The 22,082-nt window shown below is 46.5% G+C and overlaps 1 protein-coding gene across 2 annotated transcripts in view; it reads left to right on the top strand.

Moving 5' to 3' along the window:
* Window positions 1-11,711: 11,711 nt before the first annotated feature.
* COQ8A (coenzyme Q8A) overlaps window positions 11,712-22,082 on the top strand; it is a 90,235-nt gene continuing 79,864 nt past the window's right edge. Inside the window, exons 1-2 of one of the 2 annotated variants that reach the window (XM_074989870.1) lie at window positions 11,802-11,844; window positions 12,545-12,643. The gene's annotated coding sequence lies outside the window, so the exon portion shown is untranslated. Of the gene's footprint in view, window positions 11,845-12,544; window positions 12,644-22,082 lie in introns of both variants that reach the window. The other variant, XM_074989869.1, reaches the window with a different exon arrangement.

The following is a 22,082-nucleotide window of genomic DNA, read 5'->3' as shown; positions in this document are numbered from 1 at the left end:
ACCTGAGTGCTTGCAATGTAAATTAATCCTCTGACCCAGAATGTAATAACTTTGGGGTAGAGTTTATTTGGTTCTTGAGTCAATAATGCACATAAGCGCATGGTTTCAGACCTGTCAAAATTAGTGGGACTTCAGCATCTGCTGAAATGCTTTTGCTTAACTGGGATTTTAGCGGTCTTGGAGAAACCATGTAGCAATGAGTGTTTGTCAAGGCCTGGACTGTCTCCTACTGTGTACGGCATATGTCACAGTGGAGCAGTGAGCTAAGTCTCTGGCCTTTATTGTGCTATAAATAATGAATATCTGTAGGAGGGAAAGAGACTCTACCAGGCACGGCACAGAGGCCAAGACTGATAACATTCTTAGAAACAAGCTGTTTAAAACTAAGCTGAATTTGGGTGTACGTGGTATCTAGCAGAGCAGGATTTGGCTCATTTTCTCCTGAACAAATTAACTGTCCACCAAAAAAAGAGCCGCCAACAGTAATTCTTTGTGCCTTAGCTATTTCTGCCAATGTTGTAATGTGGTGATAAAACACATGATAAAACCCATCCTGTTTTTCAGCTGGTGTTTCCTCCTCTTTCACCCCAGTTTGAGAGTCTTTAGGAAGCACTTGCTGTTTAAACTTGACATTACTGCTTTTTCAGCACAATTTGTACCTGAAACTATCTCTGCGATAGATGGTCAGATCTGTGGTGTAATGTGCTTGCATGCCTAAGGTTCTGGTCCTGTAAGTGTTCTCTATAACTGGTGGCCTCTGTTTGTGCTGAATCTTCAGGGGATGCTGTATAGGGTCTGATCTTCATTAGACTTCCTTCACGGGAGCTCTGTCACTGACGCTAGCTGAGGATTAGCCTGATACCAATTTGGAGGAGAGGTGGTTCCAGGTATATAACATGTCCTGTCTGAAGGGTAGGAGACAGGAAACACTAAAACAAGGGTGGATGCTGGAAAACTGTGCCTGGGAGGGAGAAGGGAAGTGGAAGATGTGGTGGGTGTATTTTGTCAGTGAGAGTAGCCGAAGGTGGATTTTGGCCAAGAGAACAGGATGGGAATTGACCAGAGGAGGAGACCATCCTAGCTAATCTGTTAGGACTTCGGTAAGCATCCAGTTACCCAGGGCCTGGCTTTCAGAGGTGCCCAGCACCAACAGCTGTCGTAAATGGGGAGTTGTAGGTATTCTGCCTTTCACCTCCTGGCTAGCTAGTTGGAGGTGCTGCAGTGCTGGCTGTAGGCTTGGTAGAAAGCAAAGAAAGTGACAAATACGGGACTAGTTAGTAATCCAGTCTCTATGGTCTTATCCCAGCACTAACTGATGCCAGTACATGCGATGTCTTACAGGGGTCACCAGTTACGTACTCAAGCTATGAGGCAGAGGAGTGATGCCTCTACTGTGTGTACCAGATGCCAGCTATTTCTATGGAAAATTCCTGTTCCCTGACCTCCGGTGGGTAGAATCCTTGTGTTCTGCCTCCAGTATAGATAGGGGCATTGTAGTCACCTCTGCTCCTTCCTCACTTAGCAGAGAGACAGGAGACCTGTAAAAAAGTAGCTGCCGAGACTCCAACATATTCATTGATGTGACCCCCTGACCCGGCTCTTTCCTTATGTTGCAGTCCCACTGGTGCGGGGGTGGAAAAGAGGGACCCGAGGTTCATGGCTTCCCCCAGCCCATGTTAATTCTTCTGGGAGCCTGGGGCAGGACCAGAAATTAGGGGGTAGGGTTCAGTATGTGGAGGGGGCTGCTGGGGAGCAAGATGGAGGTGTGGAGCCTGGGTGGAAGAGTGGGTGCAAGAGTGAGCTGAGGATCTGTGGTGGGAGGTCTCTGCAGGAGGTGCGGGGGCGGGGGGGCGTTGGGGAGGAAGGCAGGTGCAGGAGCAGAGGAGGTTTTGGGGTCTGGGCAGAAGGAGAGGGCACATGAGGGTGATGTAGGGACTTTTACCTGACACGGTTCCCCAAGTGCACACATGGCTCCCCGATCCTTGGGCTCCCTGCTGTAAAGGAGGGGCTGAGCAGCCTGGATCTGGCCTTTGGGCCATAGGGTCCCTAACCCTGCCATAGATGAAGCCGGCATTGGGGGCTGTGTACAGTGCTGCTGTGTATAGATTTAAACCCCTGATAACCTGTATGAGCTCATTGCCATTATCCCCATTTTCCGATAAGGAAACTGAGGCACCAAAGGCCTAAGATGTTTGCTTATTGTTACATAGCATGTCACTGGCAAGGTCCAGTGACAGAAGCCATCAGTCTTGACTCCCACTCCCCTGCTTTAATCACTAATCCAACTGTCCTTTTACCACCGCTAGCAGGGGTTAGTTTGACCATAGTCTCTTGATTACTCATTCACTGAAGTAAAAAGTTTGTAGCTCAAACAAAGCTCCCAGTCAGTTCTGTCATCTTCTCAATCACATGATCTGTAAATTAATCGTACAGAATGTTCCTACTAGCCTTTTTGTTTCTAATTTAATCTACATTTTAAATTGAATCTGGATGAGTTGTGTTTTCTTGATTTCCTGTTTTTTCTTCACTTTTTGGACTGAAGTAACTGGGGGGACGAAATATTCCCCATGACGGCCACCAGAGGGCAGCAAGTCTACAACAGGCAGCATCACATATTTTAAAAGATCATTTGTAGAGCCCTGCCAAATTTGCAATGCATTTTGGTCAATGTCATCGTCATTGGATTTTAAAAATCATAAATTTCATCATCTCAGATATTTAAATCTGAAATTTCATGGTATTGTAAATGGTGGTTTTGTCCTGACTCAAAAGGAAGTGGAGGGTGGTGTTTATTGTAGGGGTTGGTGGGATGTCTCTACTACCATCCTTCTGTGTTACTGCTAGCAGTGCTGCCTTCAAAACTGGGCAGCTGGAGAGCAGTGACTGCTGGCTGGGAACCATTTCCAAGCACCATTTCCAAGCACCAGCACAGAGGAAGGAAGGCGTGATACAGCCACCAGATCTGAAGTCTGTGAATAAGTAATGGTAACAATAGCTGTAGGGGTAGGGGGAATGGTAACTTTGCAAGCCCCAGTACTCTCTTTTGGGTGAGGACCTATAATTTGAGAAATGCTGATCTTCCCCATTAAATATGTAAAAGCACACAAAAGACCAGATATCATGGTCAGTGATGTGTTTTTCCATGACTATGAATTTGGTAGGACCTTAATTATTTGACTCTCCCTCCATACCTTCTTTGTCTTCCTGCTGAAGCTAAAGTCTTTTTCAACCTACCCTTTTGTACTAAGAAAGCAGGCAAATGTTGCCTTCCAAACATCACTGGAGCTTTGGCACAGCTGCAGGCAGATTTTTGAGACTGTGGTGGAAACTGTTCAAACCAAGTTGGCTTCAGTGTGCAGCCTGCTGCTGCAGCTCTGGCTGAGTTTGGAGGGGTGTTACACAGATGTAATTTTTGGTTTGTGTGTGAGGGTGTTCTTTTCTGTCTGAACGAAGCTTCAAAGTCATAGGGTTTTGCATGGCCCTGCCAACTCCTGCTGTAAGTTAAGTAGCCTCAAATTTTCTAATGTATTCTGCTTTCCAGAGGTCCTGTAGGTTCTGGGAAGCAAAACAGCCATGGTGGTGTGTGCTCTGTTCATACACTTCCCTCCTGTCCTCTACTCCTTTCCCCAGTGGGACCCATGAGCTGTCCCTAAGACCTGTCTTTGTATCAGTTTTACATGTGCCAGGAGCCCCCTGTGGTTTTTGGCTCCTTCATGGAGTGATGAAAGGAGCCTTTTGTAACTGCACCTAGGCTCGGTGTCTGTCAGTGAGGAAGAGGGGTATTCAGTGTAATAGGGCCTACTCTATTAGGGGCCGGGGGGTTGTGTGTCTATCAAATTTCTCATGTTAAGTAACTTACATGGTTCCTATTACTGTAGCACCTGAACAGCTCAATCCTTAATGTCTTTATCCTTACCACACCCCTCTGAGATAGGGCGGTTCTCTTACCCCAATTCTGTGGAGAGTTGCTAAACGACTTCCCGAAGCTAGTGCAGGAAGGCTGTGTCAGAGCCAAGAATAGACCCAGTCTCTCAGGCCAAGTCCCTGGATGCTAGACCAGTGGTTCCCAACCTAGGATCTGCGGATCCCTGGGGGACTGTGAGGGTATTGCAGGGACTCTGGGGGCGGGGGGGAATAAAAGATAAATAAAAATGATCATAGCAAATAGGTTTTAAATAAATTGTAAAGTTACAATCAATTATTTGCACATTAAATATCTTCCAATACTTTTATTAATTTCTGTCCAAAAATTTGTTTAATTTTGCACTTAATGAAGTGTGCATAGTGGCCAGAATTGGTTTTGATGAGGGTTCACAAATGGTTTGGAGGAGTGATTGGGGACCTGTACTAGTGGAAAAAGTAGGGAACTAATGCGCTAGACCATGCTTCCTCTCATGCCTCATCCCTCCCTGTAGCCTTACTGTCATGCATCCCCAGTTGCACCCCAAGTCAAGCTGCTGTGTGTGCTCTGTGTACATAAGGAGTTAAACATCTCACTGCTTATTAGACTTATCTTCCATTACGTACTGCGTGCTTGTTAAATGTTTTGGCTGCTGCAAATAAGCGCACAGTTTGTCTGCCTGGCAGAAGGTGTCAATGCTCAGTGCTATTTAGGGCATGATATTAAAAAAGATATAAATAAATAGAGGCTTGGAAATGATGGCAGCTGGTGTCCGTTATAGCTGGGCTAGGGATAGGGCCTAGCAGCTGCAGTGGGAGTTTCCCAAAAGGGGGATGTGCTTGTGTCAACTGCAGCCTGGACTAAATGACAACTCCCAACGCCATCTCAGGGTTAGACTAGGGCAGAGCTAGTGTAAGTTGCCTGTGGTCCCAGCATTCCAGGGATGCGTAAAACGAATGAGCCATGCAAAACACAGAGATCAGAAGAGGGTGTAGCAGCCACAGGAACTAGGCAGAGAATATCAAGCACATCTATCTCGCCCCTATTCCCCCACTCGGGACCTGATCCTTGGCTCACTTACATCACTGTAAATACCTGGGTTCTATGGCCTGTTGTTCCTCATTTAAGTGAAATAAAACCATTGATGTTGCAACTATACATAATAGTGTGAGTGCTGAAAGCCATCAATACTGCAAGTCCTGTATCCGATGGAAGCCTTTTCTAGTACAGATGAGTTACTGCAGCATCATAAGCACTTCTACTTCCAATACCTCTCAGTAAAACCATTGCATGTCCTCCTACCAACCCCACACCATCCTCAGCTCTTTCAAGGCTAAACTCAAGCCTGCTCCAGCTCCCACTGAAGTCCAGGAGAATTATGTCCCGATAGATTAAGATTTAATTATGCTACACCCAAAATATCAAATTGCCATAAATCACATACTGGAGCTGCCAGAAAATTGTGTTAACAACTTTTGCTGCTTATGCCATCTTGTCGTTTGTGCCAGTATGTGGCTGTGGGTCAGGGAAGCATCATAGACAGCCTTTTAGTGCTAAATTTATTTTATTGAGCGTTAAATAAATCTCCAGGACTCAAGGTACCAGGAGATCTATTTATCAACACAATGATATCTCAACAGCCTTAATAAAATTTCAAACAGGAGCTCATGTGCAGAGGGTCATTCCCAGCCTTTCGTCATTCTGGGAAGCATGCATGAGCCCGCTCCAAAAACCTTCTCAAGCATCGTTTTTTGCAGCATGCCAGGACAGTTGACGCATTTGGGGTATGTTGAACAAAATAATTAGTAACCAAAAATCGGGGGGCGGGGGAGAGAGAGAGAGAGAGAGAGAGAGAGAGAGAGAGAGAGAGAGAGAGAGAGAGAGAGAGAGAGTGTGTGTGTGTGTGTGTGTGTGTGTGTGTGTGTGTGTGTGTGTGTGTGTGTGAAGTTCTATGAGGTGTTACTGTGTGATTAGGGAGGGCGGGTAGGTGAACGAGATGGCAAACACACCAGACGCTTTCGAGAACGTGTAGTGCTGCCAAGTCAAACTCTGGGTCATACGGAAGGCTAACGGAGACCAGGAGCACTTAGCAACCATGCTTTGCCACACAAAGCTCAGAGCATGGACTCCTAGTAAGATCTTCACTTCCAGGCCTGGAAAGAATTCAAGGTTAAAAAATAGGGGAGGGAGGGGCTGCAAACCGATGAAGGTCAGGTCTGGAATGACTGTTTCTTTGTCCGGATCTGTCTACTGTGTCCAATGCACATACACAGTTCAATGAACTTAGACCAGGCTGGCGTAATAAAGGGCATGAAACAATGCCAAGACACCTGACTCTTTAAATCAGGCGTGTCCAACCTGCGGCCCATGGGCTGCATGCGGCCCTGGACAGCTAGTAATGTGGCCCCACAAGATCGTAAACTTTTAACATTATTATGTGGTTTATATACATTAACTATATTTTGTACGTGGCCCAAGACTATCTTCACTCAATGCGGCCCAGGCAAGCCAAAAGGTTGGACACCCACGCTTTAAACTGTTTGTAGTAGTTTTGTCATTTCTTCCACAACTATCCAGTGGCTTCTCTACAGCAACTCTGTGATGAACCAGTCTTTTTCCAAGGAGGCTTGTACTATTCTGGGTTTGAAAATAGATTTGACCTTTTACCTACTCTCAAGCAGCCCTGTCAGTGCCTTTGCAGTGTGAATAGTGCTGAAGTGAATCGGTCTCAAAAGAGAGCACATGAGTATATTTTGCAGAGAAATGAATGTGAGTTGGTAGCTTGGGCCTGTCCAGCTGGAACCCTGAGAGCTCTCAAGGTCCCTTCCTGTCCTGCAGTTAAATGATTCCATGGAAGAGTCAGGGATCCATAAAGGAGGGTGAAATCTACACCATTTTCAGGTAAAAACTCACAAGTCCTTTGGCACCTTACAGACTAACTATAGACATTTTCAGGTACTTTATCAGACATTGTCCCTGAGGACCAACTCTTTTCCAGAAAAGCAACGAGGGTTTACAGTTATTCTAAGAGCTGGCACTTCCCTCCTGATTTTCATCTGAGCCTCTCCAAGCATGTTATGCACTTCAGAGTATCAAGCTTCATAACACAGTGGGGGCAGAGTATTAGCACTCTCAGCCCTGTTTTACAGAGCTGCTAAATTATATGGTTTGCTCAAGGTCGGGGGTGAGTGTGGCAGAACCCAGATCTCCTGACTCCAATGCTTGTGGCTTTACCTCTGGGCCAGTCAATCTTTTTCAGCAGCTTTAGTTTTCTTGTTTGAGCTCTCTTCCGCTGACAGCTGTGTGCCTGAGCTCAGGCAGAGAAAGCAACTTTTGCCATTAATTGGTCTTTAACTGAACAAACACAAACAGGGAGATAGAGACCCACATCTGAATTTAACAGCCTTCCCTGACTGACCTCAGGAATGGCTCCTCAGTTACCAGACACCAGTAAAGTGGCCATGAATAACTCAACTGGGCAGTTGTCACCTACCCACAACGGACTGGCTACTGGTAATGGGTAAATCAATTGCACTGAGCTGACCCACTCACTGGCTAGTGACTTGCACATGGAGCATGACCATTTGAATTTAAACAATCCAGCACTTCAGTTGATTGGAGGGACAAAAGCTCAGTTCTGTGAACCTGTCCTCTGCGAGCTGGCTCTATTGTCAATTTCCTGAGAGAAACACAAAAGTTTGCCAGCAGAACAGCCTGCTTGCAAAGAGCAGCCTTCAGCAATGTTGAAGAGAACCCCTGCTCTTGTGAATAGTACGTTGATTGGAGTAATGCTACTCAGTCTCCACCTGGAATAAGTTAGAATTAAATATGTGGGAGTGGGTAATAAACTTAGAGCCAGTGCAGCAGTGATCCAACCAGCCCTACTTTTTAAGTTAGGTGCAGTAGGACTCTTCACTTTTTTTCTTGTTACGATCTGGCCTCTGAATATGCCTCATACAGAGCCAGAACACTGTTTTTTTCAGAATCCTCTCACTTGTACATCACTCAACACAGCGGCTCTTTTTCAATATGCATCAATGTAGATGCTACTGTTGGTGTCTGTGCAGCTCATGCATGAGGCCAGAGGAGGTCCCCCCAGCCTAGAAGGCTCCTTGTACTTCCTTGTGTTCTTATGTCAGGGCATAAAGGACAAGACAGACAGAACCCTCTCTCATTTCCTTTTGACCACTAGGGGCATGTTGGATAGGCAGCTTCCTAAATTAGTCAAGAGGAGACACTGCTACCAGTGGTGTGTGCTCCCCATGAATGAGAACCAGCTGCCTAAGATGTTTCTTGGAATGCATTAGGTGCTGTAGAAGTAATCAACTTAAAAACTGAAGTTAGCTAAAGTTTGTTTGAGGAAATATAGGTGTTGTAGAGAAAAGCCCTGAATGAGAGGTAGAAGAAAGACCTTGAAAATAGTGAGTTCTAAGGCTAGAAGGAATAAAGTAGGGAGGATGTCTGGTTCAAAGAATAACCAGTTGGGTAAGCAGAAGGCCTTGGACCCATAGGGCTGACTGCAGGTGGTTTTAAATCAAAGTGAAACCATCTTAAAATGAGCCAACACAGCCATTCCAACCCACACACCAATGATAAAATCTGTGTGAACCCAGGTGCAATGGGAAACTGTTGCACAACAACCATGAGGGGAGGAAAAGCCTTGGGACGAAAAGAGGTTGTAAAGCTTATCTGGATAAGACTGCAAATGGGGGGGGGGGGGGGGCAGTGAATTGTCTCAAATTGTTTTTAGCCAAGTCAGCAATTGGCAATAACATCCCTTGTTAGCTAAAGGGTATACAGTAGTAAACTCTTAAGAGGCTCACAGCTAATCTCTGTCTGACCACTTGGGACCAGACCAATGTAGGTCTGGGCATCCCTGGGGTTAGCCCATTTGTACGTCTCTTGATCAAATGCTTATGAATGTTTTGTTGTTGTTTAGATGTAGAATATTAACAGAGAGGTAGCCACGTTTGTATTCTAATAAAACAAAAGAGCAGTCATATTGCACTTTAAAGACTAACAAAATAATTTATTAGGTGATGAGCTTTCACCTAATAAAGCTCATCACCTAATAAATTATTTTGTTAGTCTTTAAATTGCTACATGACTGCTCTTTTGTTTTGTTTGGATGTAATGAACTGCTTATTAGTTAGGCTTTTTAAGGCATGTTTAGAGTAACTGCATAAAGAAGTATCATCATGTGGCTTTGGATTTAATAAAGGAATTTACAATAAATTGGTGTTTTGTGATTTCCTATATCTATTAATTTAAAATATTAATTCAACAGGGCACCTGCTTTGGTCCCATACAAAACTGAGAGACGAGGTGGCCATGCATCTGCCAAACTTATAACTTTTAGCTCAGGGGTTAGTGAATCCATCAGAACCTCACACTGCTCTCGTCTGGCCCAGTATGGCCATTCTTATGTTCTTATGTCTTAAGGAAAATGGAACCCTGTGCAAGCTTGTATTTTGGCATCCCTTGCCCCTGCTGTTTCCCCAAGCTCTGGCTCTGCTCCCCTGTCCCCTAAACCTGGCTAACTCCCCCACCTTCGTTGCCTTAAGATCCCTTTCATGGCTTCAGACACCAGGCCTGCGCACTACTTGTCTCTTGACCACAGCTCCCCTATGACCACAGCACACAGGTCAGTCACCCACCCATAAAGCCAGCCCTATGACTTCCATTCTAGCCCTGATTTTTAACCTCCCCCCACCTTCACTCCTCAACCTTTTTATTCTTCTCTCACAAGATTAGACCAATTTTAGGTGCAAATTTTTGCTGTTTGCACCTGGTGACATTGTGACAGACAGGAACTATATGAAGGTGTAAGATGAACATGTTACAAGCTTGGCCTGGTCTATGCTGGAAAAATGTACAGCAGAGCCTCAAGTTACATGAGGGTTCTGTTCCATGCACCCTTACATAACCTGGATTTCATGTAAATGGGGGTCCAGCTTTTTTCCTGGCAGAATTCATGTTCTGCAGCTGGGGAACCAGCAGAAAGGTAAGTCCTGAGGTGAGGGGGCAGTTGGGGGCAGTTAAGCCTGGCAGTGGGTTGGGGTCAGGGGAGGTGGGTGTGGGGGGCTAAGTGTGGGGTTGGTTAGGGCTGTAGGGGGGTGAGAGGTGCAGTTGATCCGGAGCTGTGCGTGGTGATGGTAAGCCAGGCTGGGGGGGCATGGGGTGTTGAACCAGGATGGGAAGGTGGGTTGAGCCAGAGCTGTGTGTGAGGGGTGGTGAGCTGGAACCAGAGCCAGGTATGGGGGTGAGCCAGCAGAGGGTTGAACTGGGCCTGGGGAGGTTGAGTCGTAGTCATGCCTGAGGGGTGGTGAGCTAGAGTCAGAGGTGGGGGTGGGGTTGAGCAGGAGCTATGCAGGGGTGGTGAGTGGAGGGGGTGGGGAGTGAGTTAAGTGCACTCAGCAGCTGCCACACTCCAGCCATCCAGCTGTGAAGGCGGCAGTGCAGAAGGTGGGATGGTATGGAATTGCCATCCTTATTGCTGGACTGCTGTTGCTGTCCCAGCTTTAAAAAATGAGTGCCTGATCAACAGGCTCTCCAGCAGCACAGCTGGGCCCTCAGTTAGCAACTACACTGTTCCAGCTGCTCAGCTCTGAAGGCAGCAGTGCAGAAGGTGACAGGGTGTTGAATTTTCCATCTGTATTGCTGTCCTGCTGTTGCTGCCATGGCTTTCAGAACTGGGTACTTGGTCAACAGGTTCTCCAGCTGCAGAGGTTTGTTTGTTTTTGTGGGGGAAGGATAGCTTAAGTGGTTTGTGCATTAATGTGCAAACTCCAGGGTCTTAAGTTCAATCATTGAAAGAACCATTTACAGATCTGGGCCAAATAGATTCCCCCCCCCCAAAAAAAAAACAACTGTTAAGGAGGGTGATAGGTCATGCTGGGGAACTAGACTTTATGACCCCTGAAGGTCCCTCCCAGTTCTAGGATAGGTGTATCTTCACATATAAAGTCAGCAAAGAAGTAACAGTGACAACACTGTATCTCCTTCCAAGAACCACTACCTCCTCCTGCTACACTTCTGGTTCAGGACCCCCGGTCTGAGAAATGCTGATCTCCCCCAGACCTGCATAGTCTAGAGGAAAAGACTACAGGGAACAGATTTTCATGCGGTGAAGAGACCAGCTTCATGGGCCCTGATGCAGCACGGTGTGAATTCGGTAGGGACCTCAGAATAACGTACAATTCACCCCCATTTAAATCCACCCCTAAGCTGCGTCTACTTTTTAGCACCGCCTAAGACCTTGACTTCTTGGCCTGTGGGGGTGAAAAGGGGGGGAGCAAAAGCAGGTGCAGAAGGGAGGAGGAGGATGCTTGGGTGCTGCATGGCCCGGCCTAAACGCTTACGCGGAAATGCAACGCCCGGTCCGGAGCGGAGCGGGAGAAACGCCGTCTGCCAGCTGTGCCCGGCTCCCCCGCACGCCATTGGCACGGGCAGGACGCGGCGAGAGAGGGGCCCCGAACACGCGACACGCAGACAACAGCTCCGGGCGGTGCAGAAGAGGTAGGGGGAGGGGCGCAGACAGAAATGGACACGCGGCAACCGCCGCTGGGCTCTGAAACCGCCCCCAGGCGCTCTGCTGTCCGCAAGCCAGAAGCCTGCGCAGCTGAGAGGCCCGCAGCAGGGCGGGAGGGGCTCAGCCAGCGACGCCTCCCCATTGGCTGGAGCTGTCCCCGCCCCTGTCCGCTATTGGAGGAAGCGCGGCGAGCACGGGCCCAGCACGCTCTGCTCGCGGGGGCCGGGGCGCCTCGGGCTCCTCCCAAGTCGACGCGCCAAAGGCGAAGGAGGCGGCCGCGGCGGAGCCAATGGGAGCGGCGAGGGGGCGGGGCGCAGGCGGACTGAGCCTGGCTCTGGGCCGCTGAGTTGGTAAACAACCGCCGCGCGCCTCGTGGTGGGGCTGGGCAGAGGTGGCGTTGCGCGGGGGGCAGGTAAGCGAACACCGTCCTCGGGCTGCGGCCGGAGGTTGTGGGGCGCGTGGGGGGGGGGTCCCTTGCGCGGTGCGGCCGGTCGGGGTGTGTCTCTGCGCGCGCCCCCCCCCCTTCTAGTCAGCTTCGGCAAGGGGGTTCCGCCTCTTCCGCCTGCAGCCTGTGGGGGGGCGCGCAGCCCGGCCGGGCGCGCGCCGTTCCCACCCCACCCCCCCTCCGGCGGCTGCGGCAGGCGCTGGGCGCCCTTCGCGCCGCTCCTCAGCCTCCCGCCTCCGCCCCTCGGCTTCTCACTTCTGAGCTGCGGCTTCGCAGCGTCTCGCTGGCCGCGACGGCTCTTTCGGCCGGTCTCTGGACGCGGTGTACGGCCGGGCTGCGCCAGGCAGGCGCGAACCTCTCCTGGGGGGATCCAGGCCGGGCGGCCAACGGCTGGGGCACCCTCGGGCAGCAGCAGTGAAGTCCCGGGAACAGAGAGGGGCCGCCGTCATGAGGCCGCCAGCAGCAGAACCGGGGGTGGGGGGAGCCAGTGATGCCCATCCACAGGGGCGGTTTTAAAATCCTATCTAATGTCAGTGGGAGCATAGCCTCGCTCCGCTAGGATGGGAAACATGCAATTCCTCGGGAGTCACAGCATCCCCTTCCCCCCATGCACATGCAGTTGTTTTCCTTCCCTTTCCAACAAACGGTGCTCGTTTTTTTTTTACAGTCCCCTCCTCCCCCGCCTGCTCCATACGCTCAGTTCACGTCTGTGTGTCTTTGAGCGTTCTGGGAGCCTGATCCTACAAGTCTCTGATCTCTGTTCAAGGTACTTAACACCATCAGACCCCCTTACCTTTGAAGCCCTTAGAGGACAAACTGGCTCTTAATGGTTGCATTTATTGTGTAGAAATTATCAGAGAGGTAGCTGTGTTAGTCTGTATTCTTAAAAACAACGAGAAGTCCTGTGGCATCTTCTAGACTAAGACACTTTGGAGCATAAGCTTTCAGGGGCAAAGACCCCTTTACGAAACAGGTCTTTGCCTCCGAAAGCTTATGCTCCAGAATATCTGTTAGTTTGTAAAGTGCCACAGGGCTTCTTGTTGTTCATTGTGTAGAAAGAAACTTTACTCTTCTGGGGCCCTAATACAGTATGGCTAGTGTCAACAGTGGTGTGTTAAAGCTATTTTTTTATGGTCGGCACTTAATCAGTTTTGGATTGATTCAGGGGTTATTTGGCATCTGTCTAACTCTGGGGCTAGTAGTCTGCAGTGCTGTAATGTCAGGTACAGTTTTGTAATGGCAATACAAGATCATTTAGGGTTAAATTTTTCTTTCTGTTGGGTGTGGATACAAGTACAGATAAACATGTTCTGATACTGCCTTATGGAAATGAGACTTGGGAAAATAAAACACAATCTCTTCATTTTAGAAGGGCCATTATTAAAGAGTTGGTTTAACATGCTGCATTAGCAACATATGTTACCCCTCTGTTAGGTAGAGGCTGAAAATTGTAGTAAAACCCCAATTATCTGACATAATCTGGACTGACCCATGGGCTGATAACCTAAAATGTCAGAGACATAGCCGTGTTAGTCTGTAGCTTCTGGAACAACAAGTCGTCTTGTGGCACCTTATAGACTAACATATTTTGGAGCATAAGTTTTGTGGGCGAAGACCCGCTTCATACATCTGCTGAAACGGGTCTTTGCCCACGAAAGCTTATGCTCCAAAAGACGTTAGTCTATAAGGTGCCACAAGACTTCTTGTTGTTCTAAAATGTCAGATGATCAGGGTTGGTTAGGTGGGAAGTGGGAGGAAAGAGAAGGGGCTGCCTGTGCCCTTTCTGTAGGGAGGGTGCAGGCTCCCTGGTGTGGCTGCAGGCTCTGCAGAGCTAGCTATCTGCTCCGCAGGGCAGGCTGCTGGCTGTCACAGATCCGGCTCCCAGGGTGGCTCCCTAGGATGGGCAGTTGCTGGTGGCCCTGGGGTTTGAAGCCCAAGGGTGGGCAGCCCCCACTGACCCTGGGCAGGCAGCTATTCCCTTTGCCAGTCCAGGGTATGGAGCCCCAGCTGCCCCAAGAAGTGAGCCCCAATGGCTGTCTGGGCAGCTGCTGCTAGTGCTTGGCTGGGCTGGGCTGCTGGCTGCGCAAGTCTGGGGAAGATTATCTGACCCCTAGTTATCCAACATTTCATTTTATCCCACGCCTCCCAAGGTGGTATCTGGTGAAACAGTGTCACATAACCGGGGGTCAGATAATTGGGATTTTCCTGTATCATAAGGAGGATTTAAAGCTATAATATTTGATAACTAGTGATAAAAAGAAGTACATTTGGATATTGAACCTTAATGCACGATATTGCTTAAGAGATGCTTGCAATTCAAAATTTGCTCAGGGTATGCCTTTTTATATGATGCATTCTTTTAAATATATGTACATATACACAATTGGAGTGTATTGATAACTGGCTTATGAAGTTAACCTTTTTCTTTGGGTGCCGGTTTATGAGGTGCTGATTCAGTTGTATGTGTTCTACAGGGTTATTTATCTTGTTCTAAAGATACTATTGAAAAATGGCCTTTTTTCCTGTGGGAGCTCAGGGGTGGTGGTCCACTTAAGAGAAACTTATATTGTCAGCCTGAAATTCTCATATCTTTTTGGGGAAAGAGAAGATTCTGATATGCTACTTCATATAGTGTATGTTCTGGAACATTACTGTTCTCACCACGGTTGAAACTTGAATGTCCCTCTCCTGATGCATAAGTGCAACAGGGAGCCTTAGAAACCAGAAGATTTGAGGGTCATAATATAACTTGATGGATAAACTGACCCCCCCAGTGATTCGGTGTAACAGATTGCAAAGAAGTGTAAAAAGCTAATTATTTTGTATTGATGTCTGTCAATCAGTTAGTTGGCCTGTTGCCTCAATGTGCTGTGAGATCAAAATGTGAATGAAAACTCTCTATATAAAGGTTTTACATTTTTTCGGGTGGGGGGTGGAATCTGTTATGTTAAGTAACAAGACAAAGCAAGAACTAATAGCTCTAGACCAGTGGTTCCCAAACTTTTTGGTATCATGCCCCTCTTTTGAATTTTGAGAAACCCTCAAACCCCCTACCTCTTTTTTACCATCATAGAACCACCCTTTAACAAAAAATTCAATTAATTTAAAATAAACACAAACTTGATATAAAATGTTATTTAAAATTAAAAATAAGCACAAATAGTTTTTCTTAGTCCATTGTGAGTGCCTGAAGTAGCCCCAGCTGGCTGGGTGCCTGAGCACCAGGCCAGCCTCCAGAGCTACACATGCAAGCCACCCACCCACCTGAAATTTGCACCACCAGAGCTGCCTGCCTGCCCTGCACCTGAGCCCCGCATTGCCCAGACCAGCTGCCTGCCCACCAGCCACCCACCCTAGCCATGTGCCAGTCAACCAAAGTCTCATGTTGGTGGGGCCAGCTGGCTGCCCACAAGCTCAAGCCATCCCATGCTGCCAGGGCCAGCCGCCCACCTGCCAGCCCAAGTCCTGCAAGTCACCTGCCTAAGCTCCTCCCCTCCCACAAAGCCAGGCACCACTGACCCCCGCTCTTACCCCTTCCTGAGCCCTCCATCTAACCCCATCCTGTTCCAACCCATTCAATCACCTTTACAGGAGGCAGCTAGCTACATGTGGGGCTTTGCCGGCTGCCTGGTTCTTGTAGCAGCTGTGCCAGGTCATCCACCTAAAATGGCGGGGTCTGATAGCTAGAAGCAAAGGCAGTCTCTTTCTTCGAGTGGGGAGAATGATGGGGGGCTGCTGGGTTGCCACACGCTTCCCCAGTTTGGGAAACCATGCTCTAGACTGATAACCTTTTAAAAGTGTTGTATTTGTATTTGTCTAGGATACTAGAGAGACAATATGGGTGACGGTAGTATCTTTTGTTGGACAGATTTTTTTTTTGGTGAAAGAGTCCAGTATTTGAGGTCACTACAGGTGATGTTCAGTTCACTGATATGGAGGAAGATTGATTCTGTTCATTGTTTACTTGAAGTATAAACATTCTGATAAATGGTTTGAGGTGTTGGCTACATTCACAATAATTGCTGACAGTATATCTAAACTGCTGTAATCTATGTTACTGAGGCTATGTCTATTCATAAAATGCTGTGGTAACAGCTGCAGCATGCTGTTGCACTTCAGTATAGGCCAAGACGAAACAAACTGTCATACATGAGCCGTGTGTGGCTCTTTTAGAGTTAAACTGCAGCTCATGGAGTGCCTTTCACCCATGTTGCCCATCTACCTGACTTGGTAAGGTGAACTTGGGTCCTCCCCTTTGCAGGATGGAATGGAGGGGACTTGGGGTGAGCCCCATGAGGCACTCTTGCTGAAGCTCAGGGCTTCAGCAGAAACAAGGCTGAAACCCTGAGCCCTGGTAGGTGCCTCCTGAGGTTTTGAGATCCCATCTCCTGGCAGGTGTGTGCCTTGGCTCTTGACCCTCTGAAGAGTGTCGTATGCTGATCTGCAGATCAGTAAGCTAGGCCACCAGCGTGTAGATCGAGGTGTCCGAGATGTGGTCTGTGAAGTCTTTAAGTCTGGCCTGCAGAGCCAGCAGTGGTACCATTTTTGAAAGGTGACTACGGGATTCGGCGCAGCTCTTGGGGCCCTGGCGGTAGCTCTGGTGAGTCACTGGAGGGCGGGGTGTAGTGTTTCTGGCTTGTGTGTGTGTGTGTGTGTGTGTGTGTGTGTGTTAAGTTGGGGGGCAGGTTGGGGTGGCAGGGAGTGTTTAAATGTGGGGTGGCTTGGGGGTGCAGGGGGCGTTAAGCCTTGGGGTGGAGGGGCTTTGTAACCTTGAAAGCACTGATAAACCCTGACCATAGTAATTCATGGTATAGTCTCTCCAGCTAGACAGGAGAAAAATGGGTGACCTTCAGGGGTCTGATTCAGGGGGCAAGTGACAAGCAGTTTGACAATGTTTTAAGGACAAGAAAAGGTCAAAAGAGAAGGAGAGTTACTTTTATACTTTCCTTTTGCCCACAGGGTCACTTGCTCTGTGTGTGTGTGTGTGGTTTAAAAAAAAAAAAACTACCAAGAAGAACTGTATATGTACAATCAGATCTCCAGCTACTCTTCTATGCAAAACAGTAGTGAGTGTTACATTTGCAGTATTTAAAAGCAGACTAAAAATAGTCTGGATAGAATGTGTGCAACGTGAGGAGAACTTTTTGGCTTGCAGTCCTCTAGAGTTTAAAAGCAGGTGGCAGTTTTTCTTTTTTATTGGACCAGCTTTTGTTGGTGAGAGAGGTGAACTTTTGAGCTTTCTTTCACCAACAGAAATTGTTTCAGTAAGAGGTATCTTCCCGTATCTCATCAGTTTAGTATTCTGGGACCAACATGGCTACAACATTATTGCACATTTGTCTGTCAGATTGTTTGCTTTCTTTTTTTCCTCTTTGAGTTTGACTAATGCTGAAAAGTTGTAGAATCTGAGGGAGGGAGAATAGTTGGATCCATTGCATTGTAGCTTTCCCAGAGTTGCCTGGCTGATGGTTCTCGGTTTTAATAGTTCAGGTTCATTGTGAGTGTTTTCTGACTTCCCTGTTGTTTTACAGAAGATGGCCCAGTGTGTCTCCATGACTTCAATTGCAACACAGTAATTCTTCCTTCAGCCTGCCTACCACTTCTCAGGGAAGTGGTTTACCTATGCTAGTGACGGGTTGCCTCTCATTGGCATAGACTTTGGGTCTGCAACCTGTGGCTCTGGAGCTGCCTGTGGGTTTTTAAGGACTTCCTCATGGCTCCTGACACTAATTGAAAAGTGGGGGAAAAAAAACCCTCCTGATTATTTTCGCTAAACGGTGAACATCTAAAACTCCAAGAATGACTGACTAGTATCTAATAGCAAACAATATATGATCTCAGACATTGGATAACTCCTTCACTGCAGTTCACTGTGGAGTATGATGCTGTTATCTGTGTTTTGATTGTGTTTATGAATTCACATTAACGGTGTACTTGCTAGAAACGACATAATTATTGCCCCTATATGCTTACTGGATTTGACATCTAGTTTCTCTCAGAGGGAAGTTTGACTGAAACTCAGAAAGATAGTGGTACAAACACACATGTAAAAAACTTGTGAACATCCTGTAATAAACAGGTATCACATTACATATTGTGTGTGCACTGTTCTTAAAATAGGGGTTACACAAATATAGTTTATTAAGGATCATGTCATATTTACATGCATTGTGGCTCTTGAATTATTGATTTATTTTCCAAATTTAAAGAAAAAAATTCTGCTTGCTATTTTGGTTCCTGACCCCTGTCATAGGCAGTACAGTAATGGAACTGCAGTTGTGCTCCTGTGGTATTTTAAATGTAAACACTAGAAAACTGCATTTAGATGAATTGAATTTGTCTTTCAGGTTTGCAGCCTTCTCGGTCTCTAGCCATGTTTCACCCTCCCTTTTTATGGCTGGCTTTTTTTTTTTTTTTTTAAAACTGAAGGATAATCCATAGACATGCATGAGGAAGATTTTTAAAAATTATTTATAGAGCATCAAGTGTGCAAGGTACTTTACAGAACACAAAAAAGCTAGTCTGTGCTATGAAGAACCGTTAGGTTTTATGATTACAGAGCTGCTTGTTTAGATACGTTACAAACTTAAGTGTTGTGGTTTTTTTTGGAATTGTTAGTTCATCCCTGAAACAACTTACTTAACGAATTCTGTATAGAAATAGCCACCATCTTTAAGAAGCTACAGTGATCTCACAACTTAATTTAATCATGCTAGAATAGAACTGTTGATACTCAAAAATAAAGGCCTGCTTGTGACCCTTAGCACATGTAGATTCAAGTACATGCAGGCAATGTATATAGTTTGCTTTTACAGTAAACTCTTTCTTTCCTATTTGGCAGCCCTGGAACTGGGAGGTTTCCAGATATTCAAATATTCTGGATAATAGAGAGGTATATCTAGCAATACATAACACTAAAGCAAAACATTAGATATTAAGAAACAAACAAATGTATGCAGAGTACTTTATTTACCAACACTAGTATTGTATACTGTAAATATATCGTCTGTTTGCTGTATTTATTTGTATTTACTTTCATTATTCGGTAAACCCTTGATTTAACAGAGTAATGGCTGGGAGAGGTGTCCATTATTCCACAAAGTTGGTTAAATTAGGGTTTACTGCCCACCTACACCCACCACCCAAAACAAAACAAAAAAAAAAAAAGCCCCTGGCGACTCACTACGTGGGTCTGGCTGCCTCACCACGTATGTGCCCCACCCCGGTAAAAGGAGCGCATGGCGGCTCTGGTGGTGGCTCCTCCAGGCCTTGGCGGCAGTAAGTCCCTTAACTTTTTTGGGGGATGGGGGTGGAGGTAATATTTTATGGACCCCAGCGGACTTCGGGAGCAATGGGCTTGTCCGTTGTTCCCGAAATTCAGTAAATTGGGGCCCGTAAAATCGAGGGTTTACTGTGCTTGTGGAAAATGTAACTTAAGTTTACTTATGGATAAAATGCCAGTTATTTGAGAGTCCCAGGTAATAGAATGCTGGGTATGAAATTGTTTACGGTACTTGAGACAGTTATAGGATTGTTTTGTGGTGCTATTGGACAACGATTATGTGTACAGTCAACAGCCTTGCTTTGTCACTGGATTTGCTGGGTTTTCTAAGCCTAAGTTAGGGTTTTGGTTATTTAGTCTTACTGCTGCTGTCTGGATTTCCTCAGAAGTGACTTTTTGCATTCCTCATCTGGACCTCCTGTTGTGGTTGCTGCATATTTTAATACAAGGATGAGCAAACTTTTTCGTCAGGCCCCACTTTTTATCCGTGCAATTAGGAGCCCCCCCCCCCCCCCAACTTGATGAATATAATACAAACCGATGGAAATTTTGGTTAGTTTCATATATATTTGGGGAGAAGAAAATCCCTTTGAGCATATGTAAGAAGGCTATGTAGACTGTGAAAACTTTATTAATTTATAAAGGTGAATACACATACATAAAACCAGTAACATTTCAACAACTTTAATTAGGTGGATGAGCCTTATACCTCCCACCCTCCAGGGGGCCCACACCCATGTTTTAATGAGGCTTGCTCCAGTATTCCTAACTTGCGTGTAGTTTCTCTTGTCATCAACGTGGCAAATCCCAGTACACTATGACAGAAAAGTACCTGTATATATTGATCAGGACTTGTAGAAGAGATGGAAGGAACCACAGTAAGAAAGCAAGCAAGCAAGAGCAAAGCGTGAATTTGTTTGTGTTTTTTTTTTTTAAAAACTCACTAGACAAAGACTTCTTGTAAGAAATAGTCATCTGAATTAATCGCGTTATACATACGAGCAAAGCTTATGTTGTTTGTATGTGCCTGCTCTCTTCTATGCACTCATAGGCCGTGTCTGCACTAGCCCCAAACTTCGAAATGGCCACACAAATGGCCATTTCGAAGTTTACTAATGAAGCGCTGAAGTACATATTCAGCGCCTCATTAGCATGCGGGCGGCCGCAGCACTTCGAAATTGACACAGCTCTCTGCTGCGCGGCTCGTCCAGACGAGGCTCATTTTCGAAAGGACCCCACCTACCACAAAGTCCCCTTATTCCCATCTGCTCATAGGAATAAGGGGATTTTGAAGTAGGCAGGGTCCTTTCGAAAAGGAGCACTGGCTGGACGAGCCACGTCAATTTCGAAGTGCTGCGGCCGCCCGCATGCTAATGAGGCCCTGAATATGTATTTCAGCACTTCATTAGTAAACTTCGACATGGCCATTTGCGTGGCCATGTCGAAGTTTGGGGCTAGTGTAGACATAGCCATAGACTCAACCTTTCTGAATATTTAAGAACTCTGAACTGGGGTTTTTTCAGTTTTGGCAAACCAGCAGTGAAATTCTGTGTTGTATTTCTTGTAGATGCAGCATAGAACTTGCAGCTCAGGGAGAAGAGGTTTTGGACCACAAGGCAACATGTCATCTTTGCACCCTCTGTATCCTGGGCTGCTCCCAGGGCCAGAACAGTTCCTGATGTATTGTAAACAACCCTGGAGTCATTCTAAATGAAAGAAATCCATCCTAGGCTACCTGTGGTCGGTGATGCTAACCAGGAGTCCTTTAGACTTGCCTTTTGTAGCCTTCAGCTGTTGCACTGGAGCTTGTTAAGGGGCCTTCATGCTCAGTGTCTGCCTTCAGGGAGTTTTCCCCTGGTCACTGCAGTAGTAATACGGTATGGTGTGGCTATAACAGTGGTAGGGTTTCCCTCCCAAGATGGCTAATGCTCAGGAAATGTGGGTTACATACCTGCAGTTAAAATCTGGAGATTTGTTTCTAGGGATATGTCTGTACGTTTACCATAAGATCACTGCACTACGGCCAATCTTCTGGAGCTCAGTTTTGCTGTGTGTGTGAAGAAGCCACATCATCAGTCTCTCTGGGTTTGGCCATCGACTGGGGTACTTCACACTATCTGGTGGAATAGGGAACATTGACACAAGCCCAAAGATCCCCAATCTACACTAGGGCAGAAAATCCATTTTGATAGGCAGATTCTAGGTGTGATAATGGCTTAGCTAGAATTCCATATCTGAGATTTTTCCTTAGAATAGAGCTAGCCTGAGTGACTCAGTGAAGAGAGAGGATGATTTTGAAAATTCTCTTGGAATCTTATGATAGTATTTGCATTTGCAGAGCATGGGATATTCTGCTCTGTTGTGTGGATTTTTGGGGTAGGTAAAGGTGGACTTAAGCATTTATGCTTAGCGTCAGATTATAGTTCCTTGAGGAGCAAAGTGACCTTTCAGTCCTAATGAGGCACGGATTATAACCCATATCTTGATGACATTTCAAATGAGCTGGGGATGGGAAAGTGGGAAGCAGTTAAAACCAATCCAAGGCAACTGAACAATTAAATATATTTTTGGGAAGAATAGCTGTGGAGAGGCAGAGATGTGGGTAAATACTCTGTCAGAAGAGACTGGTCTAATTCTTTGTCTCCAGTAGTTTTGCCAATGCTCTTCTTTCGGCACAATTTACGCTCTTAAATCTCTTATGTTCTATTGAAAATCCATCCATAAAAGCGCCTCTCGCAATTCCCCATAACTATCTTATTCTGTATACAGCCATGTCTTCTGTGGTTTGGGGGACGTATTTTGTTTTTGCATTAAGAGTTGGAGAGCCTGTAAAGTATGTAGACTAGTCTGGTATTAATAAATAGCACTAAAGTTCTGTGTCTTCAAAGTGCTTTGAACACACCAATGGTCGAGATGGCCCTGT

Source organism: Carettochelys insculpta, chromosome 3, assembly GCF_033958435.1.
Source record: "Carettochelys insculpta isolate YL-2023 chromosome 3, ASM3395843v1, whole genome shotgun sequence".
Lineage (NCBI taxonomy): Eukaryota > Metazoa > Chordata > Testudines > Carettochelyidae > Carettochelys > Carettochelys insculpta.
Note: the sequence above shows the minus strand (reverse complement) of the source record. Positions and strands in the feature narration are given on the sequence as shown.